This window comes from Nilaparvata lugens, chromosome 4, assembly GCF_014356525.2.
Source record: "Nilaparvata lugens isolate BPH chromosome 4, ASM1435652v1, whole genome shotgun sequence".
NCBI classification, from domain to species: domain Eukaryota; kingdom Metazoa; phylum Arthropoda; class Insecta; order Hemiptera; family Delphacidae; genus Nilaparvata; species Nilaparvata lugens.
In genome coordinates this window covers 60,871,043-60,886,951 of record NC_052507.1, presented here as the reverse complement: position 1 = coordinate 60,886,951, position 15,909 = coordinate 60,871,043, and the positions used below count along the sequence as shown (strand labels likewise).

The 15,909-nt window shown below is 32.9% G+C and overlaps 1 protein-coding gene across 1 annotated transcript in view; it reads left to right on the top strand.

Moving 5' to 3' along the window:
- Nucleotides 1-10,620: 10,620 nt before the first annotated feature.
- The window catches only part of LOC111052989 (mucin-2), a 105,309-nt gene continuing 100,020 nt past the window's right edge, over nt 10,621-15,909 (top strand). Inside the window, exon 1 of the mRNA XM_039426082.1 lies at nt 10,621-10,974. The gene's annotated coding sequence lies outside the window, so the exon portion shown is untranslated. The remainder of the gene's footprint in view (nt 10,975-15,909) is intronic.

Genomic DNA, 15,909 nt, shown 5'->3' with positions numbered 1-15,909 from the left:
ACGAAAAGTTCATGTTGATTTTTATGGAATTATGTTGAGTAATTTTGAGACGAATTTTGTAATGCAGTGTAGTGTGATTGAGATTAGCTTGAGATAACGTAAGACAAAGAAGTCAAATATCAAGTCTTGTCCATACCACTACGAATCGCATGACGCTACGGGAGTGGCAAAATCTTTAAGCAGTGGTTAAATGGTTGAAATCGTCGCTGTCACCGTCAAGCGAATCGCAGTGCTGTGCGTCAGAGTTGTTTCAAGTTATCTTGAGTTCAGATGAGCTGTATTGAGTTCTGTGTTTGTTAACTCGTTTTGGATTATGTTCGTTGTGTGAGTTGTGAATTGTATAGTTTTAGCATTACTGTATACAATATATTCTATATTGAGCCCGTTCTGGGAACATGGAATGTGGTAAATTGTCCGATTCACAATTTACCAGGAAAAAAGTTCCGCGTCCCATGGGAAGAATTTTGACAGATTCTGTTCCAGAGACTATTTCCAGTTCCAAATTCCTGCCCCACAGTCGAAGCCTGGTAAATTGTAACAGTTCAAGCTTTCAGAGCCTTCTCTGCGCATGCACTGATAGCTTGTTTGTTTACCTTAGCATTGCCATATAATACATAACCAACAAAATTATGTTTGATAACCATTCGTTAAATGAATTTTTCTCTATAGAAAATTTGAGAGTAATGGAATGAAAGAAATGCACACTTTTCTGTATGGTAAGTTTGTAAAACAGCCTTTGTTCATTTACGCAGCTAGTTATCGACACATTTTGGTGTAAATCAACTTCATAAGTGCGCGCCAAAAGCTTGAACCAACGATTTTTAAATGGCGTTCCATAGGAGCATTTTGCACTAGTCACGTGATTGAACAATTTTCTATTGGAGCTAGAACAATTTACCACTTTTTCGTGTTCCCAGACCGTGCCCATAATGAGAATTGTTCCAAGTTATGTTGATTTGTATTGTTTGTATTTATATTGATTTGTATTAGCAGTAATGTATTCCATATATTCTATATCATGAGTATTGTTCCAAGTTATGTTGATTTGTATTGTTTGTATTTATATTGATTTGTATTAGCAGTAATGTATTCCATATATTCTATATCATGAGTATTGTTCCAAGTTATGTTGATTTGTATTGTTTATTTCGAATTGAGTTGAGTGTTAGATTTCAAAGTAAAAATGTCAAATTGTTTACAATCTGAAATATTGTATTTTGGTTTCAAAATCCTAAAATATTTTCATAAACGAGATCAAGTTTCATATTGTATTTTGTTTTCGAAATACTACAATATTTTAATAAAATCACTCCTATTCGCTTATATGGGCTACTTGATTCAAATAACAACAATATAAAAACTTTTATTACCTTAAACTTGGAAATGACCTATGGTCGAAACTAGTCGTTAAAATATTTTAATTTTTTAATAAAAGTTACTAAAAGTTTTCATATTGTTTTTATTACAATATTTTCGTTGAATAATTTAGTTCTTTGCCGCCTATCAAAACCTCTCCACCATTTCAGATCTACTTCTTACAGGTTACTGAGAGTTTTCAAACCATCGATCTGACAAGATTATCTGTAACAGCAACTCATCAAATCGGCAAATAAATTATTAGATAACGTTGAGTTATAATTAAGTTGCAAAATATGAACAAAGAATGGCTGTAGTGGTTGGCGGGCATTAGATAACCCAACGTTCCCACAGCTCCTGCCTTCGGCTGCTGTCAGCCTTGTCTGTTCCCTGTCCCTCATGTCAGAGAAAGCAACTAGACTACTCTCTCCTACTCTACACTTGGCTAGCACACATTCCACAATTCGCTCTGATTGGAATTATCACAAGATTTATTATTTTTTTATTATTTATTTATACATTGATACATACAATATCATTCTAAACTATGAATGATTGGGGAAGGAACAACAGGCTTAAAGCCCAAAACTGTTCCTTTCCCAAATTGAGATAGAAATTGTCCAAAAATGGGTTAAGTTTACACTTCATGATTTTTATCCAATTTAGAGTCCAAAATATTTATAAACTAAGAATTTAGAAAAGTTAAAACCAAATTAAATTAGAATACTTTACTAAATCACCACTGATAACTAAAAAAATACTGTATTAATAATTGAAAATTTTAAAACTTGAAAAGAAACTCAAACTTACTCAAACTTTAGGAGCATAGTTTGACTTCAATTAGAAGAAAATTTAAATTTCGAAAAAAATATATACTAGAATGAGTTACATACATTGGAGGATTCTGATGAAAGCCAAAAACTTCGGAGGAGAACTTGGCTTGAACTTCCAGAAGAATCTCGATTTTTTGAAAAATATAGTTTTGTGACAATTGCATTACAAGACTAACAGCAATATTAGAAGAGGAGATTTCTCAATGTTTCGTTTGACACTGAGTTTTATTGCTCTAGAAAACAATTTAATCTCAACAATTAGTGAATTAGAAAAAGAGTGGTTCAATCGTTGACTAGAGTATTAGTAGAGTAGTGATATAAAAGGTTGACTTTGATTACAAGGATCTTCTCTCGAGGGTTTAAGCAATTTTAAAGAATTGGGTCTGATGTGAATCATAACAACTGCTTTCAAAGGGAAATATGGCTTAAATTTCCAGAATAATCAGGAGATTTTGAGAGAATATACTTGGTTACAACTATTCAAGGAGAGCTTGAGGTTGAAATCAGCATCAGAAGTATTTTGACAATAATTATTGAGCTATTCCTTCGATTAAATCCAATTCAACAAAACTTGGCCACAATTTCAAAGAAGTTTGGATTTCGAAAAATAAAAAATCCCAACAGACAAGAAATTATCAGTTTGGAAAAGTTTAGATTTGAATTGAAGTTGTGTTTCATTGGTCTAGAAAACAAATCTCAACAAGTAGTGTTTTAGTGGTTCATTGATTTCCAGAGACTCATTCATTTAAATATAAAACATATCTCACAAATCTCAGAATTTTTAGAGAAATAAATTTTAATCATGAACAATCCATATTCTATTAGTAGCTTCCAATAACTCTTACTTTTACGTTACTATACAACCTGTTCCCTTCTGCTCCAATGACTGAATTTACTATTACCTTGAAGTCAATTAGGGAATCCCCATGTTAGAGAAAGAGAAACCGATACTCCACTATAACAGAAGGTACAATAGTGAATCACTTTTACTTTTGATCAGTTGACCCGTTAGGTATTGAATTTCTGTTTGTAAGATATATAGATCCTACAGATTTATAGAATCCTACAGAATTGAGGAACTTTTGACCTGGGGATTCCAGTGTTACCAGATCAATATAATTTGATCAACACAAATTTATTTTGTGAATCTGAACTCTAGGTCTAAAATAAATTATTAGAAGTCAGTACATTAAACATCTTATTGTGACATCATCTTCGTGAAATTACAACAGAGCTCCTATTTTTTTATACATGATTATCGCTTCTAATTAATAACTGAACTTAAACATACTTCTATTTTTGGTTTTGAAGCAACTAAATTTAAAAAATCTACTTTGTGAAAATAATTAATTACTGAAAATTCTCTGCAGTAAACAACTACAAGACTTAACCTATTTCGGACTATGTGTAATCTTATCTAAATTTGAGAGAGGAAAAGCACGAGGTTACCTTATTTTTTTCGCTCACTATCTTTTTTATGATACTACTTATTGTATTAATCAATAAAGAATTTTTATGAAGTCATGTAGAACAATCGGGAACATTCTATATGCATTGAATTTGAATTTCGTGATAGTTGAAATTCAAATACTTCAAAAATTAATCATTTGATATGACAGGAGTTTTGTAGCTGATATTTTCCATATTCTAAAATTTTATTCAAGACTAGTATTTGACAAACTTTTCAAATATCGTCGTTTGTAAGAGCAATGTCACTTACCACACGCTTTTATGTTTTCAACAACAAAGCAAAATATGGGCTGAATGAACATGAATTTTAGAGCTGAAGAGAATGTAATCCTACATATTCTAAAACTTCTCTATCACTATCTAATAACTATTACTTGAATAAATTGGTACTAGTTGTTTGCAGCGAAATTGTAATTGGATTCCTTCTACAGTACCAACAAAAACCAATGTCACTGTCCACACGACAAACATCAAGTTATAGGTGGAATATTCAGAAATGCTTATATATTTCCATATAAGGCGATAGTACACATCGTAATTAGGAACACTATGGGGTAAGATGCAAAGGTTAATAATGAAAAGCGAAGGTTGAGTAAGACATGGAAGCTTCGCAAATAAATTCAAATTTATGAATATAGTATACTAAACAGATTCACTTGAAATGTCACCTTCCAGCAATTTCGAGAGATTACAGAAACGATACATCAAACCATTAACAGAGGTATACTCCTGTTCTTTGTTTATTTTCAGTATTATATCCATTTTTATATAATTGTTATTCTTCTATTGTTAATATAATTTGGACTGTAGTAGAAAATTTGAGAAGGATCAGTTTTGGGCATAAGCCAGTTGTGCCTTCTCACATGAGTGCAATAATTGTACATGACTGAATAAATGAATAAATCTCATTATGTCATCTAGCTTGAATTAATTATCAGTCTTACGACGGAAACAGTATTATATCAATTACGTTTTTCACTTGAAACATCGTAAACACTCTTGTTAATGTTTGCTTTACTGTGTTAGAACACATATTTAAGTCTAATGCTGAAAACGCCATAAATCGCGGTATCTGGTTGAAATTTATAGATCTTCTTTTGGAAAATTTAGAATATTTTTGAAAACTTAATAAATGCTTCACATTCTACCAAATCTTCAGAAGCGCCAACCCTTTTTAGAGCAAGCCTTATAAAAATTGACCACCTCCAAGGTCACATGGGCTGAAAATAGTTTTTCCAATATATTTAAGGAAAGGTTGTTTGAATCTAAAAAAAGTATTAAATACGTTCCATTTGATTCTTGAAAAAATACATCTCAACTTTAATGCAATGCTATTTAATGTCCATCTTACCTTCAGCCAATAATTGCAGGTACTCAAGAGTCAATAGATGACATTGAGTGACCAACAACGTCTTCATCAAGACTGATGCATCCATTGATTGGTTGAAGATCATCAAACAAATTGCTGCCTATTATCAAGTCTGTTTTGATACTAAAAATAATTATCGAATGTCGATGCCGTCAATGGATTTCTATAGTGAGCTTCACTGTCAACTGTCAGCATTCCTTATAAATAAATAAAAATACTTCCCATTCAATCAATACTGACAATATCAAGTGAATCTCACTGTAGGTTTCAAGCTCAGAACAATGCCCTAGCAATATGGAAGTAATTCCAGAGATAAAATGCCAGCAGAATTTGCATTATTTAAAGATGCACAAGTATTTTGAGCCTTCCACCACTAAATGCCAGACAATGTTCACCAGTAATGTTGTTTCCTTATTGCACTTTTCATTACAGTTTTATTGCCAATTTGTAAACGAATACCAATTGAGTCATAATCGTGCTTTTATTACGACTAAGTTCAGTCGTATTTTTTGAGGATCTCACTTCCTTCCAGTTTTATCACGAATGCCATTCTCCGTTTGTTCTTTTAATTTCTAATAAATTACATTTGTGTAGAATTCTTAGGTATTAATGGAAAAATATCGTATTAATGGAAAAATTTCATCATCGGTAGGACTTAAGGAGAAGAATGATTCAAAATATGTTATAAATCCTGTTTTTTTATTATAAAAATTACAAATTAATTCTCAAATCAGTGTTTAGGCTTTACTGAGAAATTGCTATTTTGTAGGTACGCTCATGTGACCCTAAGCCCTCGAATCGTTTATTGTATGTTGAAGAATGCTAGATGTCTGAGCCAGGTAGCCTATGTGGGGGAAACTCACAGAGAGAATAAACTAGAAAAAATTAACAATTTATAAGGTAAGGCAAAAAGATGTAAGAAAGTTTAGAATGCTCTCATGAATGAGAAAGAAACAAATAAACTGATAACAATGAGAACTTAAACTCTATGCTTCCACAATAAACTAGAGTTAGGAGAAGTATATTTCAATAAATATATTATACTCTTACAAATTACTTTCGAAGTAGAATTACGAAACTTGATGGCAGAGCTCTAGGGAGACAGCATGAAACTGGGAAGATACGAAAAGCTCTTCCCTGCAATGTGGGAAGTTTGAAGTGAAGATTCTAGAGGACCTGTCACATAACCAGGACTTCCAATCGTGTTTGAGGAGCCCAGTTCTTGGTAGATGAACGGGAAGTACTGATTCAGTTAATCGCGGCATGTTATGGTCAATTCTTGAATCAAGAGGATATCCCAAACATATCATTCAATCTCTACAGAGCCTCTACATGGATACTACAATTCGTCTGCAAGTAAATGGGGGTTTGACTGATGCCATTGGCATAAACAAAGGGGTTAGACAAGGTTGTTGTATATCGCCGACTTTATTTAATATTTATGTTGACGACATGTTACGCACATGGAAAACTTTAGTGGACTCAGGTTTACAGCTCTCAACCCATAGTTTTGTAAATTCATTTATGTATGCAGACGACTTAGTAATAATTCAGAAAAATGAAGATTCCTTACAAAAATCAGTTTTCATGTTGGACAGAGTTGCCGAAAATTACAATTTGAGAATATCAGTTATGAAAACCAAATCAATGGCATTCAAAGGAAAATATCCAATTAGAACCAAAATAGAATTGAACGGAAAATTAATGGAACAAGTGAAAAATTTCAACTATCTTGGTAATAATGTAACATATGATACAGATATTGATGTATACAATAAAATTTCAAAGTTTCAGAAAATATGTGGCACTATACATAGAAACCTCAAAAATAAATCAAGACAAGAAACCAGAATAAAGTTCTATAATACCATTTCAGTTCCGACTCTCCTATATGGAAGTGAGAATTGGATTCACACACGTAGAATGAACAGTCGAATTCAAGCTGCAGAAATGAGGTTTCTAAGGAGTGTATTTGGCTGCACTAGAGTTGATAGAATAAGAAACACTGATATAAGACAGGGTTTATTGGTTGCTCCTCTACATGAAAGAATTATTCAAAAAAGACGCAACTGGTGCAGTCATTTGGATAGAATGCCACCTGGAAGAATTCCAGTTGTAGTCCAAAACTATAGACCTACAGGAAAAAGAGATGTAGGGAGACCAAGAAAGAGATGGGTACCGGAACAGGTTCATTAATAAACCTAATCCCTGAAGTGAAGATGATATTATACTCTTCTCAGAAATGAAATAATGAACACGAATGAATTTGTAATGGAATATTCCAAATTATAGATAAAATAGATTCCTACAGCAGTAGGAATAAGGATATGAACTAATAAATTTGAGATGAACATAATCTTTTATGTTTTCAGTGTGGCTTATCGCCAATGGCCTAATGCTATGGACCAAGTTGATAATAGATTATTTAAATTACCTTGAGAAGAATGTTTATGAGTGATAGATGTTGTATGACTGTGATTATGATATCGAAACAGAGAAGATGATGGAGGTATACTGAATACCTAAGATAGGTATAAATATAAGGATACTAATTTTAAAAGGGTACTTCGATCTATAATTGTTATTTATATTTGAGAGTAGCCCTAAAGAAAAAAAACAGGTAATAGACAGGTAATGGTTGTATTCACTTTCAGTTGTTAGCATTGATTGAACGAGAAGCATATGAAGATTGCTAACAATGTAATTTAAGCTGTCAGCATAGGAAGCATTGATGTTATTCATGATAATTGCTGTCATTTCGAAGTGAATTTTACATTAAAATAGGAAGATTCATAGTGATGAAGCAGCCTAGCTGAAAGGATTAGTAGAAGTTTATGTTCTTAGTTCTTGGTTGATGTTATTTATAAGGAGTGATAATTATGATTTTGGCGATTGTTTCATGGTGTGGAGATAATGGTAAAAACCAGGCAGAGAACAGACTGAGATTAACATGAATTAATGTATTCTGAAGATGTAGAACATTATTGCAGTGATAATAATGATAATAAAAGAAAGAATTTCAAGTTCAAACATTTATGGACACTAAAATGATCTAAGGAAGCATCATAATAAAATACAACATGTCTTAATTAAGGTTTTGGCAACTGGTTTATGGGAAAGGAGTGTTTTATGAAGATGAACCATCCAATGAAAAAGGTGGAAGGAGAGGAGAAGTCACTGAGGAACTAATAATAGAAGAATATTTATTTATTGGATAGAGTAAACAATACAATAATCGGAAAAGAGAAAAACAGACTATTGCCAAAACTTCTTCAATTTCCTAATTTTGTCTCAAATTGTCCAAATATTATGTAGGACAATATTACATATATAAATATTGTAGACCCTTAAATATAACGGTCTGTTCTACAAAAAGTTTGTAAGAGATGACTGAGAATCAATAAGAAAAATGAGAAATAGGAGAAAAGAAAAGAAGAAGGGCATGGAAGAAATGAGGGTGAGGAGGTAAAGTAGAAGCAGGACAGAGGACAAATAGAAGTGGGAGAAGGGACGAAATTAGGAAAAAAATAGAGACGAAATTAAGAAAAAAATTGTAAGAGATGACTGAGAATCAATAAGAAAAAAGAAAAATGAGAAATAGGAGAAAAGGAAAGAAGAAGGGCATGGAATAAATGAGGATGAGGAGGAAAAGTAGAAGCCGGAAAGAGGACGAATATAACTAAAAGTAGAAGAAGGAAGGAAATTAGGAAGACTAGGTAAAGGGATAAATGAGAAGTTGTATGAGGGGAAAATGAAGAACGTAGAGGAGAAAGGAGAGGGAGAATTATACGGAGAGAGAAAGCGAAAAAGCAAGAAGTACCAGGAGGAAAAGAAAGTCAAAGAGAACAATTAGTATATGAAGAAGGATTTACAGAGGCAGAAATAAAATATGGGGCACGAACAGCATGGGCAGAAGGCGAAAAAGGAAAATACAAAGAAAGAAGAAGAGACCATTAGAAGAAACGGCCATGACTCTAAAAAGACCTAGAGTTACACCTATTCAAACACCTTGTTAATGAGCATATAGGTCTCTGGTTCAAACCCTCTCATTACCAAAAGTTTTTAACCAGATCACTCCCGTGTTATCGGATGGGCACGTTAAATTGTCAGTCCCGGCTGTAGTATGATAGCCGTAAGGCCCATTGACGGCTTAAATTATACTGTATATCCAGGTGAGGTGGGACCTTCCCGCAAGGGACTCACCACTAACAAAAGAACAAATATACTTTTCATTTTGTTATTCAGCGACTTATTTATACGAATTATGTGATTATGATGCAGAGTATCAATGGTGATGGAACATTGGATCATAATAAGCGTTTTTCTGGCGTTTTTTCAGGCAACAACCCAATCAGCCAATCGGATAGCTTCTTGCCCTGCAGAATCTGAAAACGCCTGAAAACGCATTATATGGTCTGGCCCTTAGAGAAGAACACTGTGTCTCAGAAAATATCCAAGTTACCATAGAGAAAAGGATATTCGTTTGTCTCTTCTTAAACATCTTGAATTCAGAGACTTGTTTATTCGAATAATGGGATTATGGTGCAGAGTACCTATCAATGCTTATGAACCATTAGAAAATGACATAGTGACTTAAAGGAGATATAGGGTCGGTTTCCGAGCTCGGGATTTAGGTAAGTTCTAGACTTTAAACAACTGGAGTCAGAAAATTGGCTTTCCAAAACGGGGCGTAGTCGCAGTAAATACAGTAGTTGCAGCAAAATAAATCTTCATTCTATCATTTCTATAATTGGAAACGTTTTTCCTTGACAAAATGAAACATTCCTAAATTATTCAAAATAGCTGAAACTTTATACTATTTTTTTCTTCATTTTATCTTGTGTTCAATTTTCTAGTTTTCGAAATTTAATTTAATCGTGACTTTGACTATGACTACGACTACGCCCCGTTTCGGAAAGCCAATTTTCTGACTCCAGCTGTTCAAAGTCTAGAACTTGGCTAAATCCCGAGCTCGGGAACCGGCCCATACAGTTACGCCATTTAGCACCTTGCATTTTAGCGAATTATTTATACAAATTATGAGATTATGGTGCAGAAGAATCAAACAATGGTAAATCATTAGAAGAAGACGCCTTGACTCGAAGAAGACATAGAATTACACCTTTTTAAATTGCACTTTAGAGACTTTTTTATACAAATTATGAGATTATGGTGCAGAATTATAGGCGGTGAACCATTAGAAGAAGACACCTTGACTCGAAGAAGACATAGAGTTACACCTTTTTAAAAAGATTGTACTTTAGCGACTTTTTTATAAAGATTATGAGATTATGGTGCAGAATTATAGGCGGTGAACCATTAGTAGAAGACACCTTGACTTGAAGAAGACATAGAGTTACACCTTTTTAAATAAATTGTACTTTAGCGACTTTTTATACATATTATGAGATTATGGTGCAGAATTATAGGCGGTGAACCATTAGAAGAAGACACCGTGACTCTGAGAGGACGAGAGGAGCCAGCAGGAGTCAGGAGTCAGGAGTCCCATCCCGTTACCTGCTACGTCACAGCCAGGCTTCCACCATCCAACCAACCTGGCCGGCCGGCCCCGTATAAAACGCCACAGCGACCGTCGCCGCCGCCGAGTGCTTGCCTAGACGTCGAATCGCGCGCCACCAAAAGTGCAGTGTCAAAAGTGCGACATCATAAACACTACTCACACATTCTAAATCATCGAAATCAATTAATTCGGATCCTATTATTAATTAAGTTAGTAATCGTCATCAACTAGATTAATATTTCTACACAAATTAATTATTCTTTCCTAATTTGCATATATAAGAAGGTTGGGAGAGGAGGATTTTGTAAAACGTGAAAAACATTGGTGTGATTCTCATTCATCTTCAGGACGTTCATAGTTGAAGAATTGTTGGAAAAACTGAGTTGTGTTGTGCTGTTATACTGTGCGGTGATCATCCTATCCAGGTATTTATTTCATTTATTTATTTATTCATGATTATCTATTAGTTTATTCTGGTGATTCATAGATTTATGTTCCAATTTACTGATTGATTCATCTGAATATGATCTCATTCTGACACAGTCATAATGTCGGCTGAGTTAACCGGCACAATTACTTAACAGAGGAAAACACTGGACTGTTCAAAGAATAAGTTAGTAAATAGTTAAGAAAATTCAATGAATAGTTGAAGTTATTATTCAATCTTACCAAAGTTTCTTATTGGCCAATATTCGAATAAGCCGGCCAATCTAGTGCTTTCGTGATAATATAGTTGGGTAAGATAATTCTCATGATAGTCATGATATAGTCAACAGTATTCTATTGCTTGGTTTGTAATCAACAGAAAACAAAACCATTTATCAACATTCCATTATTTATTTCCATTGATATACAAATAAACAATCTAATAAATAAAATGTACATAATATTCAAAAATACAATATATTAAATTTACTGCAAATATAAATAAATTCCATTTTTTCGGAAATTAACCTACTCAACTATGGGAAGCCCATGTTCTAGAGCGGGTGTAGTAGTAATACAATTAAATTTAGAGTGGGGATGCAAATACATTGGGTAAGTGAGCTCACATATTGTTCGAAATTATGTTTTCTATATAATGTCTTCCAGTTTTTAACGGCGCAGTTAAATTTTGAGTTTTCTATTATCTTGATGTAATTAAATGTTCATATGCGATTACAAAATAATATACATTTTTATTCACATACCAAAATGATAACGTTTACAAGTATAATGTCTACAAGAGCCTGTTTGCTTTCAATCCTGTTTTCTCAATAAATAACAGAGATTACAATCTCTAAGATCAGTAAATTTTTATTGAAAAATGATAGGATTTCAGTCCCTCGCTAGATTATAAAAAAAAGAATAATAATAAATAAACTTGGAAAAATATATTTGAAATTTCCAAAAAGTAATGATTTGTAAATTACTAGATATTCATAGAAGGATTCTAAAATTAATGAATTCTGAGAATTTCTGTGAATATAGGTACTTTAATTCTCCTCTGTCGACGAGACGAAATAAGCTAATGAGAAAATATGAATAATCAGTTTCCCTGATTAAGTCTGTCAATTGAATCTAAAATAATATTTAATTTTGCCCAAATGAGTAAAAACATAAAACATAGATTCTATTGAATCATTCAAAAAACTGACTAGCATTATGTCAAGCTGAGATAAGAAGGTCTTAAGATAAGTCAGGAAATAGGGATTGCTCCTACTGTATTAATGAAGACAGATCAAGCTTAGCCTACTCGAAAACACGTTGACATTTACAACAGAATTCAATCAGAAAAAGTACCTACCTGAAAAGAATTCATTGGTTTATACCAGCTGAGAGGGGCAGAAACTAAGTCCATATTAATGGAATTTTGGTCGACCTCTAGAGTTCATTATAAAAGCAGAAACGAATTCGATGGAATCAACTAATTGGGATGTTGAGGTAGTTAGAACAGACAAAAAAATCTCATGGAAATATTGGTTAAGGGAAGTTTCCTACCATATAAAAAATTCACCATATTTGGAATAGAACCAGTAAAAAGTAGTTATTTTAAAAACGTTTTTAGAAGGGTACGATGAGTCATTAATCACTAATGCAAGGTTAAAAGATCAGAATCTAGAATAATAGTAGACATCTCAGAAAGAAAAAAAATCATAAAGTTTTTTGTTTGAATTTTATACATTTTTAATGGTTACATAGAGGTGTGAACCTATTTTTAGCCGTATTTAATAGCACTGAATGTCATGATGAATGATGAATAATGTTCTTCGAAAAGAAAACCGCAAACCGAACTGGACCAATTTGTTGTAATTTGGATGCATTCGTGTGTAAAATTACCCAGAAATAAGATGATGCATAATCCAGTTGATAATGGGTCGAAATGATTCAGATACAAAGAATTTGGGCAATTGCAAAGGACGAATGAGATTCGATGACGTCTTGAACCTCCTTGTATGAACTATAATAAAAGTGAAAAGCTTCTAAGACAGCTAAAATGGTTCAATTCGTGAATGGTCTGTTATAATAACTCTAATGAATCGTACTTTTTAAAATTTATGAATTTCATGACTGAACCAATATAAATTTTAAAGAGAGAGAATTGAAATGGATAAAAAATAGCGGTACAGTAGGAAAAATAGCTTAACCCATGCAATTGAGTAATTGCCGAGGAATTTTGAGATACTGAGGCGGGACTTACAGTTGAACTTCGGCTTACAATTTGTTCGTTCAAAATTATTAGTAATTTCCGTTGTCAGTAGTTATTAAATCAGCACTAATCATGCTATTTTGCTCTTTTTTCTACAATTGATCAGTATAAATGGGTTTGATTTGGAACTTGTTGACTGATATCCATGATGGTCTATTGCTTTTTTTCACTTTTCTGAACTTCTGCCAGGTCTCCTCCACTGATTCTTTCTTCCATGTTGTACTACTACATCGATAACACTGTAATCTCTACTTTAAAATCTTATTGGAGTATCTATTAACTTTTTTTAGACAGATCAGATATTGGTTATGCTCCTAGAATGGTACTCAATATGTCATCATCATAGTTAAATTCGCCACAATTTCTAATATTTCAAATCATTACTCGGTCTTCAAGTGATCATATCATAATAGTAAAACTCTTTCAAACCTTTGAACAGTAAAGTTTCCCAGCAGATCCATATTTTAACTGAATAGTCTGTTATACTTACACATTTCTTGTTGGGGTTATTGGAGTAATCAGAAAATTTTACATCAAATCTAAAGGTGCGCACGGAACGAGTAAATCGCGGTGTAGATTTCGGTTTCGATCGATGTCACTAAAAAGCTGGCAATGATAGAAAAATTTACACTGGAAGGTACATATTGACCTGACTGTTCTGTTCATATCCTCAACAAATTCCAGTAAATGGATGTTGATGGATCCATAGGCAAAATACGATGACTTATTATTGCAGAAAACTGATGAAGATTTGTCATTTGCTCTAGGAATAATTTTCTTGTGTTGACTACTATAATATCAAGTTAATACTAGGGAGATAATATAAGGAAATACTACTTTCAGGGAGCAGATAGAAATTACTGAGATATTGCATTTATTCAAAAATATTTGTTGTCAATATTAAATATTTTGTGGTAGCAGAAGCCTTCGGGCTGATTTACAGTATTTAACATGGATTTTCGTTTAATAATAATAGACTAATAATGATTATTTATTATTATTGAAGTAATTATTACCCTCAGGGAAATTCCGAACACCCAAAGCCCTTATTATTTTCCCAATGTTCAATAGTTACTAAATAGATAGATGGACAGATAGGGCAGATTCCATTGACAATCGCTACAACATTCAGTTCACATAAGTTGTGATTTTATAAACTCATTCATAACACTCAATTTTGATAAATCTTGAGTCATATACACGAAAACTTGCCGGTGCACTTCAGAAAAACTATAGGACGGATGTTACAGCTATGTTACTCTACATATTACACCGTTCTCCCCACGTAACGACAGCTTATCTGAAGCCACTGCAGTTGTGCAATATTTGTCCCATACAGTTATGAGCTGAAAGGAAGTCGGAAGTCTAAATGTTGATTAATTGGTGCTTGATTGAAGTGTTGGTGCAGCAGGCGAAGAATAGGGATCTATTAGAATACTCTAAACTTAGACCAGCTTCTCACCAGACAAACATTCTCACACGGCTCGAAGTTGTATCTGAAGATGATACAGGAACCGAGAGTAACAGAACGGAGAAGATAGAGGAACAGAACTGTTATAATTGCTGAGCTAATTGGTCAGAAGATGACTTCCATAATAGGCCTACCCTGCTTTACTAAGATTCACTCCAGAACATCAGCATTACTTATGAATAACTTCCCATAAATAAAATGCTGACATATTAACTTGTATCCCAATATGGGAGGCTGAGGTCTCCCAGTGCAGTTGTGAGTTTGGAGATGGAGGAACAAGAAGAAGCAACAAGAAGAAGCAACAAGATGAAGGTACCTGATGTGGGAACAAGAACATAGATGTGAAGAGATGCTGGGTGATGTTGGATGTTTGACAAATTGAATAAATCAATTTGAGAAGAATTCTACTGATCTTTATTCATTGTTGGCAGTGAAAGTGTCGATAATACATAATAGAAGTTACACAGATTCAAGTTGACAAAATTAATAAGTTATGATAAGCAAAATTGCTTAATTGCCTTGAAAAATTCTAGGTCATTTGAAAAAGAGAAGATGGTAAATTATGAAATAACATCATAGTATCCTTTTTCTTTGAAAAGTTTTCAATATAAAATTACATATTAAAAACACAAAATTAAAACTACTTATTTAATATTAAAAACTTTTCATAAAAAGGGTACTATGTTGTTATTTTATGAATAAAAAAGTAGCCCTAAATACATACATTTCAAGATGGTAAATGCTTAAATTGAATGCATCATCAATCACAGAGAAAAAATTGACTTGAATTCGTATCTCATGTACTTTTCAGCTATTGAAATATTAATAATTTTCTGTTGCCAAGTAGCCAGATAAAAATCAACTCATTAAAATACCTGATACCAATATTAATACTAGGAAAACTCATGTTTTGGATGGAGAACAAACTAACTAACTAGTAAGAGATCTACCATTTTGAGGAAAAATTTGCTTTATTCAATGTTATTTAAATCCAGATCATTTAATCTGTAAGCGATAAATACCAAGAAAACCATTTTTATAGAGATTCGAATACTGATATGAGAACCTAGATCATGGATCACGGAGGTGAATCGTTAACTGTATTAACAGTAATCAAAAACAATTTCCAAGAATTCTAAAGCACACATTTCACATTTTTTCATTACAATAATTGTTCTACCTATGAATATGATCATCCAC